At 47.9% G+C, this 17,600-nt stretch overlaps 1 pseudogene; it reads right to left on the minus strand.

The window, feature by feature from the left end:
- LOC123481017 overlaps positions 1-17,600 on the minus strand; it is a 118,471-nt pseudogene that overhangs the window by 69,296 nt on the left and 31,575 nt on the right.

A 17,600-nucleotide genomic window follows, 5' to 3' on the forward strand; every position in this document is an offset into this window, starting at 1 on the left:
GTCAAAGCTATTCGCTGCTCTGGCACCCCAATGGTGGAACAAGCTCCCCCACGACGCCAGGACAGCGGAGTCACTGACCACCTTCCGGAGACACTTGAAACCCTATCTCTTTAAGGAATACCTGGAATAGTATAACAGTAATCCTTCCCCCACCCCCCCATTTAAAAAAAAAGTGGTTGTCCCACTGGCTATCATAAGTTGAATGCACCAATTTGTAAGTGGCTCTGGATAAGAGCGTCCGCTAAATGACGTAAATGGAAATGTTATTCTGGCTGCACTGTTTAACGTGACTGTAAATTAGCCGTAGTTGGCTAGCTAGCAAGCAAAGGGATAAGAACGCTGCCAGCCAGTATGGCGATGAAACATTTAGAACGAACGATAGATACAGAACAAAAAGCCTGAACGACTGGGTCGCGTCCATGGATACAGAACAAAAAGTCTGAACGAATGGGTCGGGTCTATAGATACAGAACAAAAAGCCTGAACGACTGGGTCGGGTCTATAGATACAGAACAAAAAGACTGAACCACTGGGTCGCGTCCATGGATACAGAACAAAAAGACTGAACCACTGGGTCGCGTCCATGGATACAGAACAAAAAGACTGAACCACTGGGTCGCGTCTATAGATACAGAACAAAAAGACTGAACCACTGGGTCGGGTCCATGGATACAGAACAAAAAGACTGGACCACTGGGTCGGGTCCATGGATACAGAACAAAAAGACTGGACCACTGGGTCGCGTCCATGGATACAGAACAAAAAGACTGAACCACTGGGTCGGGTCCATGGATACAGAACAAAAAGACTGAACCACTGGGTCGGGTCCATGGATACAGAACAAAAAGACTGGACCACTGGGTCGGGTCCATGGATACAGAACAAAAAGACTGAACCACTGGGTCGCGTCCATGGATACAGAACAAAAAGACTGAACCACTGGGTCGGGTCCATGGATACAGAACAAAAAGACTGAACCACTGGGTCGGGTCCATGGATACAGAACAAAAAGACTGAACCACTGGATCGGGTCCATGGATACAGAACAAAAAGACTGAACCACTGGGTCGCGTCCATGGATACAGAACAAAAAGACTGAACCACTGGGTCGCGTCCATGGATACAGAACAAAAAGACTGAACCACTGGGTCGGGTCCATGGATACAGAACAAAAAGACTGAACCACTGGGTCGGGTCCATGGATACAGAACAAAAAGACTGAACCACTGGGTCGGGTCCATGGATACAGAACAAAAAGACTGAACCACTGGGACGCTCGCATCTCTAGCAACCCTAGATTTGTAAATTAATCAAAATAACGTTTTTTTTAATGAAAATATGTCAATCATTATTTGAATATGTTGGTAACCCGTTGTATAAAAGTGATAATGCCCTCGAAGACGGCGTTTGGAGGATATATTGGCACGGTTTGCCGGCCCTCGACGAATTGTGCCAGCCCTAAAACACACACACACACACACACACACACAGAATGATCATCCATAACCGTTGGTTACACGGTTATACGGTAATTGTGCCAGCCCTAAAACACACACACACACACACACAGAATGATTGCCCCCAGTCACGCACACATAGACACACTAATTATTTGGCTCAATCTACACACAGTCACACACATGCTGGGTAGCTATAGCAGCTGGCTACTACTGTCTCTGTGATGAGATGAAACAGCTACTGACAAGAAGGTTGAGAGGAGGGTGGGTGTGTGTGTGTGTGTGTGTGTGTGTGTGTGTGTGTCTGTCTGTGTGTGTGTGTGTAGACTGAGCCAGATAATTAGAGAGTGTCTATGTGTGCGTGACTGGGGTGATAATTGTGTGTGTGTGAGTGTGTGGGTCTCTAAGGAGAGGAATGTCAGCCTATTGCTCGTCAGTGCTCATTAGAAATACCAGCCAGGGAACTGGAGCTAGCTAGCAGTGTCCTAACACTCTAGAAGGGAGGGAATCAAGAAGTACGAGCCTGGAGCTAGCTAGCAGTGTCCTAACACTCTAGAAGGGAGGGAATCAAGAAGTACGAGCCTGGAGCTAGCTAGCAGTGTCCTAACACTCTAGAAGGGGAGGGAATCAAGAAGTACGAGCCTGGAGCTAGCTAGCAGTGTCCTAACACTCTAGAAGGGAGGGAATCAAGAAGTACGAGCCTGGAGCTAGCTAGCAGTGTCCTAACACTCTAGAAGGGAGGGAATCAAGAAGTACGAGCCTGGAGCTAGCTAGCAGTGTCCTAACACTCTAGAAGGGAGGGAATCAAGAAGTACGAGCCTGGAGCTAGCTAGCAGTGTCCTAACACTCTAGAAGGGAGGGAATCAAGAAGTACGAGCCTGGAGCTAGCTAGCAGTGTCCTAACACTCTAGAAGGGAGGGAATCAAGAAGTACGAGCCTGGAGCTAGCTAGCAGTGTCCTAACACTCTAGAAGGGAGGGAATCAAGAAGTACGAGCCTGGAGCTAGCTAGCAGTGTCCTAACACTCTAGAAGGGAGGGAATCAAGAAGTACGAGCCTGGAGCTAGCTAGCAGTGTCCTAACACTCTAGAAGGGGAGGGAATCAAGAAGTACGAGCCTGGAGCTAGCTAGCAGTGTCCTAACACTCTAGAAGGGAGGGAATCAAGAAGTACGAGGCCTGGAGCTAGCTAGCAGTGTCCTAACACTCTAGAAGGGAGGGAATCAAGAAGTACGAGCCTGGAGCTAGCTAGCAGTGTCCTAACACTCTAGAAGGGAGGGAATCAAGAAATACGAGCCTGGAGCTAGCTAGCAGTGTCCTAACACTCTAGAAGGGAGGGAATCAAGAAGTACGAGCCTGGAGCTAGCTAGCAGTGTCCTAACACTCTAGAAGGGAGGGAATCAAGAAGTACGAGCCTGGGAGCTAGCTAGCAGTGTCCTAACACTCTAGAAGGGAGGGAATCAAGAAGTACGAGCCTGGAGCTAGCTAGCAGTGTCCTAACACTCTAGAAGGGAGGGAATCAAGAAGTACGAGCCTGGAGCTAGCCAGCAGTGTCCTAACACTCTAGAAGGGAGGGAATCAAGAAGTACGAGCCCGGAGCTAGCTAGCAGTGTCCTAACACTCTAGAAGGGAGGGAATCAAGAAGTACGAGGCCGGAGCTAGCTAGCAGTGTCCTAACACTCTAGAAGGGAGGGAATCAAGAAGTACGAGCCCGGAGCTAGCTAGCAGTGTCCTAACACTCTAGAAGGGAGGGAATCAAGAAGTACGAGCCCGGAGCTAGCTAGCAGTGTCCTAACACTCTAGAAGGGAGGGAATCAAAAGTACGAGCCCGGAGCTAGCTAGCAGTGTCCTAACACTCTAGAAGGGAGGGAATCGAGAAGTACGAGCCCGGGAGCTAGCTAGCAGTGTCCTAACACTCTAGAAGGGAGGGAATCAAGAAGTACGAGCCCGGAGCTAGCTAGCAGTGTCCTAACACTCTAGAAGGGAGGGAATCAAGAAGTACGAGCCGGAGCTAGCTAGCAGTGTCCTAACACTCTAGAAGGGAGGGAATCAAGAAGTACGAGCCCGGAGCTAGCTAGCAGTGTCCTAACACTCTAGAAGGGAGGGAATCAAGAAGTACGAGCCCGGAGCTAGCTAGCAGTGTCCTAACACTCTAGAAGGGAGGGAATCAAGAAGTACGAGCCCGGAGCTAGCTAGCAGTGTCCTAACACTCTAGAAGGGAGGGAATCAAGAAGTACGAGCCCGGAGCTAGCTAGAAGTACGAGCCTGGAGCTAGCTAGCAGTGTCCTAACACTCTAGAAGGGAGGGAATCAAGAAGTACGAGCCCGGAGCTAGCTAGCAGTGTCCTAACACTCTAGAAGGGAGGGAATCAAGAAGTACGAGCCCGGAGCTAGCTAGCAGTGTCCTAACACTCTAGAAGGGAGGGAATCAAGAAGTACGAGCCCGGAGCTAGCTAGCAGTGTCCTAACACTCTAGAAGGGAGGGAATCAAGAAGTACGAGCCTGGAGCTAGCTAGCAGTGTCCTAACACTCTAGAAGGGAGGGAATCAAGAAGTACGAGCCTGGAGCTAGCTAGCAGTGTCCTAACACTCTAGAAGGGAGGGAATCAAGAAGTATGAGCCTGGAGCTAGCTAGCAGTGTCCTAACACTCTAGAAGGGAGGGAATCAAGAAGTACGAGCCTGGAGCTAGCTAGCAGTGTCCTAACACTCTAGAAGGGAGGGAATCAAGAAGTACGAGCCTGGAGCTAGCTAGCAGTGTCCTAACACTCTAAAATGGCTTCCCTTCTCTGTCACCTCTCTGCTTTCCTGTTTGGCTAGTACAGTAAGACACTACATACATCATCTATCATGTTGCTTTCCTGTCACCCCTTCAATTATTTCAGATCAGCAGCTGAGCGAGAAAGGAGATGAGGCCATCTGATTTGGAAAAAGAAAGCCTCTCCCTCCCTCCCTCTCTCCCTCCCTCTCTCCCTCCCTTTCTCCCTTTCCTATTAGAATAATCTCCCCTTTTCACCCTCTTCCTTTCTCTCTCGCTCTCTCTTCACTTTTCCTCTCCCTCTCTCTCTCCTCTCCCCCTCCCCTCTCTCTCTCCTACACAAAGCTGTCTCTGTTTGTGGACATCACGTAACAGGGGCCCAGAGACCGTAACAGGGGCCCAGAGACCGTAACAGGGGCCCAGAGACCGGAAGGGAAAAGGTAGAATAGAGAGAAGATTAAACAAAAGGGAAAGAGGAGAGAGAAGTCCTGCAGCACGGCATGCTGGGTCAGAAACAGAGACGTCATCCAGCATGGCATGCTGGGAAAGAAACAGAGACGTCATCCAGCACGGCATGCTGGGAAAGAAACAGAGACGTCATCCAGCACGGCATGCTGGGAAAGAAACAGAGACGTCATCCAGCACGGCATGCTGGGAAAGAAACAGAGACGTCATCCAGCACGGCATGCTGGGAAAGAAACAGAGACGACAGGGTGTGTGTGTGTGTTCCCTCTCCGTCTATCCTCCTCCCTCCCTCCCTGTGTGTGTGTGTGTGTGTGTGTGTGTGTGTGTGTGTGTGTGTGTGTGTGTGTGTGTGTGTGTGTGTGTACACTACATGACCAAAAGTATGTGGACACCTGCTCGTCCAACATCTCATTCCAAAATCATGGGCATTAATATGGAGTTGGTCCCCCCTTTGCTGCTATAACAGCCTCCCCTCTTCTGGGAAGGCTTTCCACTAGATGTTGGAACATTGCTGCTGGGACTTGCTTCCATTCAGCCACAAGAGCATTAGTGAGGTCAGGCACTGATGTTGGGCGATTAGGCCTGACTCGCAGTAGGAGTTCCTTTTCATCCCAAAGATGTTTGATGGGGTTGAGGTCAGGGCTCTGTGCAGGCCAGTCAAGTTCTTCCACACCAATCTCGACAAACTATTTCTGTATGGACCTCGCTTTGTGCACGGGGGCATTGTCATGCTGAAACAGGAAAAGGCCCCAAACTGTTGCCACAAAGTTGGAAGCACAGAATCACCTAGAATGTCATTGTGTGCTGTAGAGTTAAGATTTATTTTCACTGGAACTAAGGGGCTTAGCCCGAACCATGAAAAACAGCCCCAGACCATTATTTCTCCTCCACCAAACTTTACAGTTGGCACTATGCATTGGGGCAGGTAGCGTTCTCCTGGCATCCACCAAAACCAGATTATTCCGTCGGACTGCCAAATTGTGAAGCGTTCATCACTCCAGAGAACTTGTTTCCACTGCTCCAGAGTCCAACGGCGGCAAGCTTTACACCGCTCCAGCCGAAACTTGGCATTGAGCATGGTGATCTTAGGCTTGTGTGCGGCTGCTCGGCCACGGAAACCCATTTCATGAAGCTCCCGACAAACAGTTATTGTGCCAATGTTGCTTCCAGAGGCAGTTTGGAATTCGGTAGTGAGTGTTGCAACTGAGGACAGACGATCTTTACGCCCTTCAGCATTCTGTGGTCCCGTTCTGTGAGCTTGTGTGGCCTACCACTTCGAGGCTGAGCCGTTGTTGCTCCTAGACGTTTCCACTTCACAATAACAGAACTTACAGTTGACCGGGGCAGCTCTACCAGGGCAGAATTTTGATGAACTGACTTGTTGGATAGGTGGCATCCTATGACGGTGCCACGTTAAAAGTCACTGAGCTCTTCAGTACGGGCCATTCTACTGCCAATGTTTGTCTATGGAGATTGCATGGCGGTGTGCTCAATTTTATACACCTGTCAGCAACGAGTGGGGCTGAAATGGCCGAATCCACTAATTTGAAGGGGGTGTCCACATACTTTTGTATATATATAGTGTAACTTCACACTGTCTTCATACACATTGTCCCTTCTTCTTACCTGACAACCCTCACATACAGACAGACACGTTGAACACTCCATTGGGAGTAACATAGCACAACTTTACAATGTCTTCATGAACACACACCAGTCTCTATCATGACCACTACACTAACACACTCTGTCCCCAGTCTCCTCTATCATGACCACTACACTAACACACTCTGTCCCCAGTCTCTATCATGACCACTACACTAACACACTCGGTCCCCAGTCTCCTCTATCATGACCACTACACTAACACACTCTGTCCCCAGTCTCCTCTATCATGACCACTACACTAACACACTCTGTCCCAGTGTCTATCATGACCACTACACTAACACACTCTGTCCCCAGTCCTCTATCATGACCACTACACTAACACACTCTGTCCCCAGTCCTCTATCATGACCACTACACTAACACACTCTGTCCCAGTGTCTATCATGACCACTACACTAACACACTCTGTCCCCAGTCCTCTATCATGACCACTACACTAACACACTCTGTCCCCAGTCTCCTCTATCATGACCACTACACTAACACACTCTGTCCCAGTCTCTATCATGACCACTACACTAACACACTCTGTCCCAGTGTCTATCATGACCACTACACTAACACACTCTGTCCCAGTCTCCTCTATCATGACCACTACACTAACACACTCTGTCCCAGTCTCCTCTATCATGACCACTACACTAACACACTCTGTCCCCAGTCTCCTCTATCATGACCACTACACTAACACACTCTGTCCCAGTGTCTATCATGACCACTACACTAACACACTCTGTCCCCAGTCTCCTCTATCATGACCACTACACTAACACACTCTGTCCCAGTCTCCTCTATCATGACCACTACACTAACACACTCTGTCCCAGTCTCTATCATGACCACTACACTAACACACTCTGTCCCAGTCTCCTCTATCATGACCACTACACTAACACACTCTGTCCCCAGTCTCTATCATGACCACTACACTAACACACTCTGTCCCAGTCTCTATCATGACCACTACACTAACACACTCTGTCCCCAGTCTCCTCTATCATGACCACTACACTAACACACTCTGTCCCAGTCTCTATCATGACCACTACACTAACACACTCTGTCCCCAGTCTCCTCTATCATGACCACTACACTAACACACTCTGTCCCCAGTGTCTATCATGACCACTACACTAACACACTCTGTCCCAGTGTCTATCATGACCACTACACTAACACACTCTGTCCCCAGTCTCCTCTATCATGACCACTACACTAACACACTCTGTCCCAGTCTCCTCTATCATGACCACTACACTAACACACTCTGTCCCCAGTCTCCTCTATCATGACCACTACACTAACACACTCTGTCCCAGTCTCTATCATGACCACTACACTAACACACTCTGTCCCAGTCTCCTCTATCATGACCACTACACTAACACACTCTGTCCCCAGTCTCTATCATGACCACTACACTAACACACTCTGTCCCAGTCTCTATCATGACCACTACACTAACACACTCTGTCCCAGTGTCTATCATGACCACTACACTAACACACTCTGTCCCAGTCTCTATCATGACCACTACACTAACACACTCTGTCCCCAGTCTCCTCTATCATGACCACTACACTAACACACTCTGTCCCCAGTGTCTATCATGACCACTACACTAACACACTCTGTCCCAGTGTCTATCATGACCACTACACTAACACACTCTGTCCCAGTCTCCTCTATCATGACCACTACACTAACACACTCTGTCCCCAGTCTCCTCTATCATGACCACTACACTAACACACTCTGTCCCCAGTCTCCTCTATCATGACCACTACACTAACACACTCTGTCCCAGTCTCTATCATGACCACTACACTAACACACTCTGTCCCCAGTCTCCTCTATCATGACCACTACACTAACACACTCTGTCCCCAGTCTCCTCTATCATGACCACTAACACACTCTGTCCCCAGTCTCCTCTATCATGACCACTACACTAACACACTCTGTCCCCAGTCTCCTCTATCATGACCACTACACTAACACACTCTGTCCCCAGTGTCCTCTATCATGACCACTACACTAACACACTCTGTCCCCAGTGTCCTCTATCATGACCACTACACTAACACACTCTGTCCCAGTCTCTATCATGACCACTACACTAACACACTCTGTCCCCAGTCTCTATCATGACCACTACACTAACACACTCTGTCCCCAGTCTCTATCATGACCACTACACTAACACACTCTGTCCCAGTCTCCTCTATCATGACCACTACACTAACACACTCTGTCCCCAGTCTCCTCTATCATGACCACTACACTAACACACTCTGTCCCCAGTCTCCTCTATCATGACCACTACACTAACACACTCTGTCCCAGTGTCTATCATGACCACTACACTAACACACTCTGTCCCCAGTCTCCTCTATCATGACCACTACACTAACACACTCTGTCCCCAGTCTCCTCTATCATGACCACTACACTAACATCACTCTGTCCCCAGTCTCCTCTATCATGACCACTACACTAACACACTCTGTCCCCCAGTGTCTATCACAGACCACTACACTAACACACTCTGTCCCCAGTCCTCTATCATGACCACTACACTAACACACTCTGTCCCCAGTCTCCTCTATCATGGACCACTACACTAACACACTCTGTCCCCCAGTCTCCTCTATCATGACCACTACACTAACACACTCTGTCCCAGTCTCCTCTATCACGACCACTACACTAACACACTCTGTCCCAGTCTCTATCATGACCACTACACTAACACACTCTGTCCCCAGTCTCCTCTATCATGACCACTACACTAACACACTCTGTCCCCAGTCTCTATCATGACCACTACACTAACACACTCTGTCCCCAGGGTCTATCATGACCACTACACTAACACACTCTGTCCCCAGTCTCCTCTATCATGACCACTACACTAACACACTCTGTCCCAGTCTCTATCATGACCACTACACTAACACACTCTGTCCCAGTGTCTATCATGACCACTACACTAACACACTCTGTCCCCAGTCTCCTCTATCATGACCACTACACTAACACACTCTGTCCCCAGTCTCCTCTATCATGACCACTACACTAACACACTCTGTCCCAGTCTCTATCATGACCACTACACTAACACACTCTGTCCCCAGTGTCCTCTATCATGACCACTACACTAACACACTCTGTCCCAGTCTCTATCACTGACCACTACACTAACACACTCTGTCCCCAGTCTCCTCTATCATGACCACTACACTAACACACTCTGTCCCCAGTCTCCTCTATCATGACCACTACACTAACACACTCTGTCCCAGTCTCTATCATGACCACTACACTAACACACTCTGTCCCAGTCTCTATCATGACCACTACACTAACACACTCTGTCCCAGTCTCTATCATGACCACTACACTAACACACTCTGTCCCCAGTCTCTCTATCATGACCACTACACTAACACACTCTGTCCCCAGTCTCCTCTATCATGACCACTACACTAACACACTCTGTCCCAGTCTCTATCATGACCACTACACTAACACACTCTGTCCCCAGTCTCCTCTATCATGACCACTACACTAACACACTCTGTCCCAGTCTCTATCATGACCACTACACTAACACACTCTGTCCCCAGTCTCCTCTATCATGACCACTACACTAACACACTCTGTCCCAGTCTCTATCATGACCACTACACTAACACACTCTGTCCCAGTCTCTATCATGACCACTACACTAACACACTCTGTCCCCAGTCTCCTCCTATCATGACCACTACACTAACACACTCTGTCCCAGTCTCCTCTATCATGACCACTAACACACTCTGTCCCCAGTGTCTATCATGACCACTACACTAACACACTCTGTCCCCAGTCTCCTCTATCATGACCACTACACTAACACACTCTGTCCCCAGTCTCCTCTATCATGACCACTACACTAACACACTCTGTCCCAGTGTCTATCATGACCACTACACTAACACACTCTGTCCCCAGTGTCTATCATGACCACTACACTAACACACTCTGTCCCCAGTCTCCTCTATCATGACCACTACACTAACACACTCTGTCCCCAGTCTCCTCTATCATGACCACTACACTAACACACTCTGTCCCCAGTCTCTATCATGACCACTACACTAACACACTCTGTCCCAGTCTCCTCTATCATGACCACTACACTAACACACTCTGTCCCAGTCTCCTCTATCATGACAACTACACTAACACACTCTGTCCCAGTGTCTATCATGACCACTACACTAACACACTCTGTCCCCAGGGTCTATCATGACCACTACACTAACACACTCTGTCCCCAGTCTCCTCTATCATGACCACTACACTAACACACTCTGTCCCCAGTCTCCTCTATCATGACCACTACACTAACACACTCTGTCCCCAGTCTCCTCTATCATGACCACTACACTAACACACTCTGTCCCAGTCTCCTCTATCATGACCACTACACTAACACACTCTGTCCCAGTGTCTATCATGACCACTACACTAACACACTCTGTCCCCAGGGTCTATCATGACCACTACACTAACACACTCTGTCCCCAGTCTCCTCTATCATGACCACTACACTAACACACTCTGTCCCCAGTCTCCTCTATCATGACCACTACACTAACACACTCTGTCCCCAGTCTCTATCATGACCACTACACTAACACACTCTGTCCCCAGTCTCCTCTATCATGACCACTACACTAACACACTCTGTCCCAGTCTCTATCATGACCACTACACTAACACACTCTGTCCCCAGTCTCCTCTATCATGACCACTACACTAACACACTCTGTCCCCAGTCTCCTCTATCATGACCACTACACTAACACACTCTGTCCCCAGTCTCCTCTATCATGACCACTACACTAACACACTCTGTCCCCAGTCTCCTCTATCATGACCACTACACTAACACACTCTGTCCCAGTGTCTATCATGACCACTACACTAACACACTCTGTCCCAGTGTCTATCATGACCACTAACACACTCTGTCCCAGTGTCTATCATGACCACTACACTAACACACTCTGTCCCAGTGTCTATCATGACCACTACACTAACACACTCTGTCCCCAGTCTCTATCATGACCACTACACTAACACACTCTGTCCCCAGTGTCTATCATGACCACTACACTAACACACTCTGTCCCCAGTCTCCTCTATCATGACCACTACACTAACACACTCTGTCCCAGTGTCTATCATGGACCACTACACTAACACACTCTGTCCCCAGTCTCCTCTATCATGACCACTACACTAACACACTCTGTCCCCAGTCTCCTCTATCATGGACCACTACACTAACACACTCTGTCCCAGTCTCCTCTATCATGACCACTACACTAACACACTCTGTCCCCAGTGTCTATCATGACCACTACACTAACACACTCTGTCCCCAGTCTCCTCTATCATGACCACTACACTAACACACTCTGTCCCCAGTCTCTATCATGACCACTACACTAACACACTCTGTCCCAGTGTCTATCATGACCACTACACTAACACACTCTGTCCCCAGTCTCCTCTATCATGACCACTACACTAACACACTCTGTCCCAGTGTCTATCATGACCACTACACTAACACACTATGTCCCCAGTGTCTATCATGACCACTACACTAACACACTCTGTTCCCAGTGTCTATCATGACCACTACACTAACACACTCTGTCCCAGTCTCCTCTATCATGACCACTACACTAACACACTCTGTCCCAGTCTCTATCATGACCACTACACTAACACACTCTGTCCCAGTCTCCTCTATCATGACCACTACACTAACACACTCTGTCCCAGTCTCTATCATGACCACTACACTAACACACTCTGTCCCAGTCTCCTCTATCATGACCACTACACTAACACACTCTGTCCCAGTCTCCTCTATCATGACCACTACACTAACACACTCTGTCCCAGTCTCTATCATGACCACTACACTAACACACTCTGTCCCCAGTCTCCTCTATCATGACCACTACACTAACACACTCTGTCCCCAGTGTCTATCATGACCACTACACTAACACACTCTGTCCCAGTCTCTATCATGACCACTACACTAACACACTCTGTCCCAGTGTCTATCATGACCACTACACTAACACACTCTGTCCCAGTCTCTATCATGACCACTACACTAACACACTCTGTCCCCAGTCTCCTCTATCATGACCACTACACTAACACACTCTGTCCCCAGTGTCTATCATGACCACTACACTAACACACTCTGTCCCCAGTCTCCTCTATCATGACCACTACACTAACACACTCTGTCCCAGTGTCTATCATGACCACTACACTAACACACTCTGTCCCAGTCTCTATCATGACCACTACACTAACACACTCTGTCCCCAGTCTCCTCTATCATGACCACTACACTAACACACTCTGTCCCCAGTGTCTATCATGACCACTACACTAACACACTCTGTCCCAGTCTCCTCTATCATGACCACTACACTAACACACTCTGTCCCCAGTGTCTATCATGACCACTACACTAACACACTCTGTCCCAGTCTCTATCATGACCACTACACTAACACACTCTGTCCCAGTCTCTATCATGACCACTACACTAACACACTCTGTCCCAGTCTCCTCTATCATGACCACTACACTAACACACTCTGTCCCAGTCTCCTCTATCATGACCACTACACTAACACACTCTGTCCCAGTCTCTATCATGACCACTACACTAACACACTCTGTCCCCAGTCTCCTCTATCATGGACCACTACACTAACACACTCTGTCCCCAGTCTCCTCTATCATGACCACTACACTAACACACTCTGTCCCCAGTCTCCTCTATCATGACCACTACACTAACACACTCTGTCTCAGTCTCTATCATGACCACTACACTAACACACTCTGTCCCAGTCTCCTCTATCATGACCACTACACTAACACACTCTGTCCCCAGTCTCCTCTATCATGACCACTACACTAACACACTCTGTCCCAGTCTCCTCTATCATGACCACTACACTAACACACTCTGTCCCCAGTCTCCTCTATCATGACCACTACACTAACACACTCTGTCCCAGTCTCTATCATGACCACTACACTAACACACTCTGTCCCAGTCTCCTCTATCATGACCACTACACTAACACACTCTGTCCCAGTCTCCTCTATCATGACCACTACACTAACACACTCTGTCCCCAGTGTCTATCATGACCACTACACTAACACACTCTGTCCCCAGTCTCCTCTATCATGACCACTACACTAACACACTCTGTCCCCAGTCTCCTCTATCATGACCACTACACTAACACACTCTGTCCCAGTCTCTATCATGACCACTACACTAACACACTCTGTCCCAGTCTCCTCTATCATGACCACTACACTAACACACTCTGTTCCCAGTCTCTATCATGACCACTACACTAACACACTCTGTCCCAGTGTCTATCATGACCACTACACTAACACACTCTGTCCCCAGTGTCCTCTATCATGACCACTACACTAACACACTCTGTCCCAGTCTCTATCATGACCACTACACTAACACACTCTGTCCCAGTCTCTATCAAGAAGTGTGAGGGTCAGTTTTAGGTAGAAGTGTTTTTAGGGGTGGTTAAGGGTCAGTTTTAGGTAGAAGTGTTTTTAGGGGTGGTTAAGGGTCCGTTTTAGGTAGAAGTGTTTTTAGGGGTGGTGTAGGGTCCGTTTTAGGTAGAAGTGTTTTTAGGGGTGGTTAAGGGTCAGTTTTAGGTAGAAGTGTTTTTAGGGGTGGTGAGGGTCAGTTTTAGATAGAAGTGTTTTTAGGGGTGGTGAAGGGTCAGTTTTGCAGGGCATTTCATTTTGAGCATTTAGGGGCATATGGGTGTGTGTGTGTGCCTGCACCTGTGCACGTGTGTGTGTTTATGTGCACGTGTATCCCCTACCTCCAGGTCATCCAGTGAGCGTGCCAGGCTGATGTGTTTGGAGCGGCCGAAGGATCGTCTCCCTGAGGAGCGTTGGGGGAGAGGAGGGAAGCCCTTAGTCAACCCTCTGAACCGACCAGCCTAGAGAGAAACACACGCAGGTTAACTCTCCACACTTCAATACATGGTCCTCTGTAGTTCAGTCAGTATAACATGGTCCTCTGTAGTTCAGTTAGTATAACATGGTCCTCTGTAGTTCAGTTAGTATAACATGGTCCTCTGTAGTTCAGTTAGTATAACATGGTCCTCTGTAGTTCAGTCAGTATAACATGGTCCTCTGTAGTTCAGTTAGTATAACATGGTCCTCTGTAGTTCAGTCAGTATAACATGGTCCTCTGTAGTTCAGTCAGTATAACATGGTCCTCTGTAGTTCAGTTAGTATAACATGGTCCTCTGTAGTTCAGTCAGTATAACATGGTCCTCTGTAGTTCAGTTAGTATAACATGGTCCTCTGTAGTTCAGTTAGTATAACATGGTCCTCTGTAGTTCAGTTAGTATAACATGGTCCTCTGTAGTTCAGTTAGTATAACATGGTCCTCTGTAGTTCAGTTAGTATAACATGGTCCTCTGTAGTTCAGTTAGTATAACATGGTCCTCTGTAGTTCAGTTAGTATGACATGGTCCTCTGTAGTTCAGTTAGTATAACATGGTCCTCTGTAGTTCAGTTAGTATAACATGGTCCTCTGTAGTTCAGTTAGTATAACATGGTCCTCTGTAGTTCAGTTAGTATAACATGGTCCTCTGTAGTTCAGTTAGTATGACATGGTCCTCTGTAGTTCAGTTAGTATGACATGGTCCTCTGTAGTTCAGTTAGTATAACATGGTCCTCTGTAGTTCAGTCAGTATAACATGGTCCTCTGTAGTTCAGTTAGTATAACATGGTCCTCTGTAGTTCAGTCAGTATAACATGGTCCTCTGTAGTTCAGTTAGTATAACATGGTCCTCTGTAGTTCAGTTAGTATAACATGGTATTTGCCAGGATAGCGGGTTCCATTTCCATTGGGGCCACCCATTCGAAAAACATATGCATGTATTATTATAAGTGGCTTTGTATAAATTATTATTATTACAACACACACACACACACACACACACACACACACACAGAGGGTTATTGATGACAGAGGGTCTTAGAGACACCCACCATAGTCTGGACACCATCAATAACCTACTGTTACTGTCCTGAAATAACACACACATAGTGCACTCACACACACAGTCAAACTCACACTCACACACACAGTCATACACACAAACAGTCAGTCAAACTCACACTCAAACACACACTCACACACACATACAGTCAAACTCACACTCACAGTCATACACACATACAGTCAAACACACACTCACACACACACTGGAGGCACATGACAGTGGTTTGACTGGAGGAGAAAGCAGAGTCACGCGAAGAAGAACTGTGTGGACGTCATTCACACAAACACTTCCCCTCTGGACCACTGACATGTAAAAATAACTCTTCCTGAAACACACACACACACACACACACACGTCAGGCCGTGCCCAATTTCCTGCATCTATCAGATCAATTCCAGAAAACAGAGCGCGAGGATGGATGCACCAAGTCTAGAACCAACAGCACCCTGAACAGCTTCTACCCCCAAGCCATAAGACTGATAAATAGTTAGTAAGATAGTTAACCAATAGCTACACTACATGGCTAAAAGTATGTGGACACCCCTTCAAATTAGTGGATTCTGCTATTTCAGCCACACCCGTTGCTGACAGGTGTATAAAAATCGAGCACACAGCCATGCAATCTCCATAGACAAACATTTGCAGTAGAATGGCCCGTACTGAAGAGCTCAGTGACTTTCAACGTGGCACCGTCATAGGATGCCACCTTTCCAACAAGTCAGAGCAGCCCCGGTCAACTGTAAGTGTGCTGTTATTGTGAAGTGGAAACGTCTAGGAGCAACAACGGCTCGGTGCTGAATCGAGTGGCACGTAAAAATTGTATCTCCTCGGTTGCAACACTTAATACCCGAGTTCCAAACTGCCTCCGGAAGCAACGTCAGCACAACTGTTCGTCAGGAGCTTCATGAAATGGGTTTCCATGGCCGAGCAGCCGCACACAAGCCTAAGATCACCATGCACAATGCCAAGCTCAAATCAAATCAAATTTTATTGGCCACATGCGCCGAATACAACAGGTGCAGACATTACAGTGAAATGCTTACTTACAGCCCTTAACCAACAGTGCATTTATTTTAAATAAAAAAGTAGAATAAAACAACAAAAAAGAGCAGAAGTAAAATAAAATAACAGCAGGGAGGCTATATATACAGGGGGGTACCGGTGCAGAGTCAATGTGCGGGGGCACCGGCTAGTTGAGGTAGTTGAAGTAATATGTACATGTGGGTAGAGTTAAAGTGACTATGCATAAATACTTAACAGAGTAGCAGCAGCGTAAAAGGATGGGGTGGGGGGGCAGTGCAAATAGTCCGGGTAGCCATGATTAGCTGTTCAGGAGTCTTATGGCTTGGGGGTAGAAGCTGTTGAGAAGTCTTTTGGACCTAGACTTGGCACTCTGGTACCGCTTGCCGTGCGGTAGCAGAGAGAACAGTCTATGACTAGGGTGGCTGGAGTCTTTGACAATTTTGAGGGCCTTCCTCTGACACCGCCTGGTATAGAGGTCCTGGATGGCAGGAAGCTTGGCCCCAGTGATGTACTGGGGCCGTACGCACTACCCTCTGTAGTGCCTTGCGGTCGGAGGCCAAGCAGTTGCCATACCAGGCGGTGATGCAACCAGTCAGGATGCTCTCGATGGTGCAGCTGTAGAATTTTTTTGAGGATCTGAGGACCCATGCCAAATCTTTTCAGTCTCCTGAGGGGGAATAGGCTTAGTCGTGCCCCTCTTCACGACTGTCTTGGTGTGTTTGGACCATGATAGTTCGTTGGTGATGTGGACACCAAGGAACTTGAAGCTCTCAACCTGTTCCACTACAGCCCCGTCGATGAGAATGGGGGCGTGCTCAGTCCTCTTTTTTTTCCTGTAGTCCACAATCATCTCCTTTGTCTTGGTCACGTTGAGGGAGAGGTTGTTATCCTGGCACCACACGGCTGGAGTGGTGTAAAGCTCGCCGCCATTGGACTCTGGAGCAGTGGAAACGCGTTCTCTGGAGTGATGAATCACGCTTCACCATCTGGCAGTCCGACGGACAAATCTGGGTTTGGCGGATGCCAGGAGAATGCTACCTGCCCCAATGCCTAGTGCCAACAGTAAAGTT

This window comes from Coregonus clupeaformis, chromosome 7, assembly GCF_020615455.1.
Source record: "Coregonus clupeaformis isolate EN_2021a chromosome 7, ASM2061545v1, whole genome shotgun sequence".
NCBI lineage: Eukaryota > Metazoa > Chordata > Actinopteri > Salmoniformes > Salmonidae > Coregonus > Coregonus clupeaformis.